Here is a 6,000-nt window from a genome sequence, read left to right on the forward strand (position 1 = left end):
GCTTTTCTTGTTTGTTTTTTCTCTTTGTTATTCATCATGCAATTTTGAAATAATTTACCATAAATGACCAACCATTATAAGACAATGTGTCAACTATTACAATCATATACCTTCAATTAATGTCAAGGTTAAGCTACAGGTCAAATTTCTCCATACAAACGATTGTCTGGACTGTTACTTTGTCGTTCATCATGCGATTGTGTAATAAATTCCAAAAAAAGACCACTGTCAGGTGATGGCGTGTTGTGAAACGCCCTTCTTCTTACCTGGAATGTCAAGGTCACATTGCCGGGTCAAAGATCTTACTTAGCAATAAAATACATTGTCCGCACTGAAACTTCATCATTCATTAAGGAAATAATTGTTTACAAATATTTATCATATCAAGAAAAGGAATCACATGTTATAACCTGCTCTCTATTCTCGAAGTTGAATGTCACACATTTGATCTTGACTGCTACTTCATCATTTATCAGGCAACTTTAACAATCATTAACTGCAAACGTTCGTATCTCGGAAACGACGTATTTGTCACTCAAAGGTCAATGTTACCAATATAGATATAAGGTAAAATTTGAACATTTTACAGTTTCTCATGACATTAAGTATGCAATTTTAAAACAACTTGCCAATACTGTTTACCAAGTGCGTATGGCTTGTTGCTTGTACAACTTGTTTTCTAAATCAAAAGTCAATAATGTACTCACAGGTCCATTTAAATTTGGGTATAAGACAGTTTATGTAGAGTGTAACTTAATCATTCATCGTGCAATTTGTTTTACATTTACCACACGTGTGTCAGGTGCAAGTATTGTGCCCGTTTGGCAAAGGTCAAGGCACACTTAACGTCAAGGTCAAACATGTGCATGGTGGAGCTTGTTATAGTATAGTATATGCTTTTTTACAATCGACTGGATACATGGCCAAAGGCATTTAGCTAGTGATTAATATGTTTATATCGTGTGAGAGTTGATTACTAAAATGGACAGTTTCAGTTTGAGGCTAAAACGAAAATTTTCTTGGGATCATAAACTTAGTAAATATTGGCTAAATATTGTTCGTCAGTATTCTGTTTGGTTAACAAAATACGTGTGTAAGAATAGATATCCCATCGATGCATATTAATGTATGACTACAAGATTTCATTTGTTCTTGACCACTACACATGTACGTTAAAATGATTTCTCACCTTAACATATAAACAAAACACGGCCGATGTTTTACATAATCTATTTCAGCTGAAAACAGGACAACTGTCTTGTTAATGTCTTGCTTGAAAAGGATTAAATAGGCTTCCGATCAATAAGGGAGAACTCACAAACACTGACGTTTTACTCAATCAGCTAATTCAGTGCTTTACAACATTATTTATTTTCGCAAAAAGGTATACAAATACGAAAATGTCAAAACCTGTTAAGTGAATATTCCAACTTTAACATAAACAAGCAATTTAAAAGAATATGCATCGCCACAAAACCTACTATTATTAGCATTCAAATAGTCATGAACCACCTATTTACAAAACAATGACATTCCAAATTGATAAAACTGCCCCTACATGTATGCAAACAATAAAACGCCAAGCATTTTAAACTGCGACCACCTATATACAAATAAACAAAATCCCCAACTTTATATAACTGCGACCACCTATATTCAAAGCATTTTAAGTCCCAACTCGATCAAATTTTCCACCTTCTATATACACAACAATAAAACGCTCGGGGCAATAAAGCTGCGACCATCTATATACAATGTACAAAAATCCTTTTTAATTTGAATGTTTAAGGTTCATGGGGGGGATAAAATTCATTAAAACTTCGCTTTGGATTTTCTTCATTCAATGTGGTACAATATGGTCAAACTATATATCATTTTAAAGCTAAAGACGGATAGAATAACATAAACACATTTTTGACATTCAATATTTGTGGGTTTTATTCATATTTTGGTTTAAAACCAATACATTTTTACACTAATTTACAAAATCTCAATCACAAGTTAGGAAGGATATGCACTACCTTAAGTTGAATAAATACAAAGCTATATACATATACAAGGTCAAGTTAGCAACATTTCACAGAAAATTATTGTCATAAAACAATAAATGAGTTTTTATTCAACTGCCTTTTTTGGATAAATTTCCTGAACAAAGTTCTAAAAATAACTAAAACGTAACTACTTTAAAAAAAATCCAGGTATGGTGGATAATAAGAGTCACAATTCTATTTCAAAGGCTTAACAATTTTGTTATTTACCTCTCAACCAAATTGCAAATTTTAAACCATCTCAAATTGAAATAGATTGCAGATGACATATAAAATTGTAAAGGAATATAAATAAATTTGCAAACCGATTGATTTTATATTTCGATTCCTTCTACCCATTTTGAAAGCGTGGCCCTCGCTGTGCTCCGTAGAAAAACGTGCAAAACAAATCGGTCGAAACCACGTGCAGTGGTGAGTAAACCGGGTATGTGTATACACATACCTGAGAAAACATACAGTTGGGTGGCAACTAGTAAAACAACTATTAACATTAATCAGCAAGAGATCGCACTAAATAACAGAAATGACCACGTAGAGATATCATCACTTACCCTATTTCAAATATTTTCCAGCTGAAAATTGTCCCCCACACGTCTTTTTTAGTTTATGTGTATTGTTTTTCTGGAGCCGAAGTGCATCTCACAGAATATCCATCCAACTTCCGTTGTTTTCACTTTCGTTATTTAAAACTCCGTTTAAAAGAATTATTTTTACTTTTAGATTGTTAAAGCGATGTATTATTATATATTATCAATAGACTAGTATACCGTGATGAATTTAACGGAGTTACGTATCGATCTTTCTGTCAGTCTGTAAGCGTACTATTTTATGCGAAATAATATAATACATGTGATTCGACAACAATTGTAAACATTAATGAAATGCTTCTTACATAGTTATACGCCCGTCTATGACGGGACGTATTATGGTATACCCCGCGTCCGTCTGTCCGTCCGTCCGTCTGTCCGTCCGTATGTCTGTTAATGTCGTACGCTACGTCAAATATCCTTCGATGGATTTTTTTCAAATTTCAACACAATCTTAATATTGATAAACCCTGATCCCCTTTCGTTTTTGACGGAATTCTGAATTGTCGTTCCAGAGTTATGGGACTTTGTTCGTCAAAATTTCGTTATTTCATTGAATGTCCTACTGTAGCTATATAAAAATGTTAAAGTTGTTATAACTTTGGTATGCTTGGACCTAGAGTCTTGAAACTTGACATGAAGGTTGGCCAGAACTAGTAAGTAACCCCTGGACATTTCAAGGTCATTCATTTGAAGGTCAAGGTCACTGTGACCTTGAATGTAAAAATGTTAAAGTTCTTATTTCATGTTATAACTTTGGTATGCTTGTACCTAGAGTCTTCAAACTTGAAATAAAGATTGGCCAGTACTAGAAGATGACCACTGGTCATTTCAATGTCATTCATTTGAAGGTCAAGGTCACTGTGACCTTAAATGTTAAAATGTTAAAATTGTTATAACTTTGGTATGCTTGGACATAGAGTCTTCAAACTTGACATGAAGGTTTGCAAGCACACTTAGATGACCACTGGTCATTTCAAGGTCATTCATTCTAAGGTCAAGGTCACACAAGGTCACTGTGACCTTAAATGTTAAAATGTTAAAATTGTTATAACTTTGGTATGCTTGGACATAGAGTCTTCAAACTTGACATGAAGGTTTGCAAGCACACTTAGATGACCACTGGTCATTTCAAGGTCATTCATTCTAAGGTCAAGGTCACTGTGACCTTAAATGTTATTGTTGTTCATGTATCCTACCGTAGCTCAAATATCCCCCGATGGATTTTTTATACGCCCGTCTATGACGGGACGTATTATGGTATACCCCGCGTCCGTCTCTCCGTCCATCCGTCCGTCCGTCCGTCCGTCTGTTAATGTCGTACGCTACGTCAAATATCCTTTGACAGATTTTCTTCAAATTTTAACACAATCTTAATATTGATAAACCCTGATCCCCTTTCGTTTTTGACGGAATTCTGATTTGTCGTTCCAGAGTTATGGGACTTTGTTCGTCAAAATTTCGTGATTTCATTGAATGTCCTACTGTAGCTCAAATATCCTTCGATGGATTTTTTTCAAATTTCAACACAATCTTAATATTGATAAACCCTGATCCCCTTTCGTTTTTGACGCAATTCTGAATTGTCGTTCCAGAGTTATGGGACTTTGTTCGTCAAAATTTCGTGATTTCCATGCTCATGTACTTATAAAATAAACCATGTATTCAAATACAAATAAACTGAAGTAAAAAAATGATTCAAAGGGTTATTTATTACCTTACTACTTCATTGGCGAACGACGGGCGTATCATGCGCTCATGGCGCAGCTTTTATTATTCTTTTGAGTGTTTATGAGGTCTGATCGTGCAGTTTGCAAACATCAACGGAAAGATTACAATCCAATGCATTTGTCATCGTCAACCGTTTGGAATGTCAATTAGGCGATGAGTGAGTTTTTAGCCTGTTTCTTTCTATTTTACTAATTTAAAAATGACTGCCCCTATGCATGCAATGAAATGACATGTGTTCGAGTTTTGATATTTCTAGATATGTAAACTTTTTTTACTATTTAAGCGTAACTTGCCCTCGTCAATGTCGATATTATTAACTCGTTATATAATTTTCCGCCGAAATACGTGGAATAAACATGATTCAGATTTTTGAAAATAATGTATATTTTAGTGTTAAAATCGCTTTGTATTTTGATTGATTTTGTAGATGGTATGATACGTTGATGTACAAAATTGGTAGCAGTTTGAAGGAAAAACATCCTTTAAAGCAAATATGTATACATTTTCAATGTGGCACTCTTCCTTTAGTCAAATTTGAGTTCAATGCTAGGGGTCCTATATTTTACAAAATGAAGCCTCTACATGAACCTTAAAACGATTTCTTCAAATTTATTTTGAAGACTATTTAGGAAGCTGGAAAAAACGATTTACGTACATTTGCACTTTTGGAGCTTCTTTATGCGAAGATTTAACGTCTGTGTTAGCTAATCACTTACAAACTCATCTGAGCACGAAAAGTTAATGTTGAGGTGTTTGGGTCAGTCTTTGTCAAGCGTCCGTCGTCGCTGTCGTGTGTCCTCAATGTTAAGCTCGTTTTCGCTGTACATGCCATTTATGTTTTATAATATCTTAATAAAACGTTGTCAGAAAGAATGTTTTTCTTTGACTTGGCAATTTAAATGCCGAGTTCAAATCAGTGCCACGTGATCCAAAAAGTAAGTCACCAGGTCAAAGCTGAAAACAAACTTCACGAAACTTTCTTTGGATGCTTATCATGACAATATTTACTAGTATGCCGAGATCGAATCTGCGTTATGTTGTTTTCCAAAAGCAAGTTCGTATAACGTTTAACTTAGGAGAACCTTATAACCATTCCAGCATCGACATAAATGCCTCTTGTTTGATTAAAATTGATCAGAATGTTTATCTTGACATAATGAGGTTAGTGTTTGAATCTTAGTTCAATGGGATCAAAAACGAGGTCGCCAGATCAAGTTTTTTACGATTGGTATACCCAGAACTCATGCTAGGTCTTAAAGGTCACGGACCTTGTTTGAATATAAACTAAAGTGGGCACAATTTTAGAGTAAAATTATTTCCACCTTAACATAATAATGAAATCTGAACAAGACGAAACAACAATTATAGTGTTCATCAAAAATGGCACTATTAATAGTGTTCAATGAAATAATCGACTTGATCCGATGCTTAAAACATATTAAGTGAAAACTTGACCTGGTGTTTTATTTGAACGATTTTGTATCGCCATATGGAAAGTCACTGGCCACTGCTGATATCTGTTACATTGTAAGGCGTGTTACATATAGCAAGAACATAAGGAATTAAATAGGAAAATATTAGAGATAAAAACACTTGTTAAAAGTTTACCGTTGCATTAGATCAAACTTTTACTT

Source organism: Dreissena polymorpha, chromosome 12, assembly GCF_020536995.1.
Source record: "Dreissena polymorpha isolate Duluth1 chromosome 12, UMN_Dpol_1.0, whole genome shotgun sequence".
In the NCBI taxonomy this organism is placed as follows: Eukaryota; Metazoa; Mollusca; class Bivalvia; order Myida; family Dreissenidae; genus Dreissena; species Dreissena polymorpha.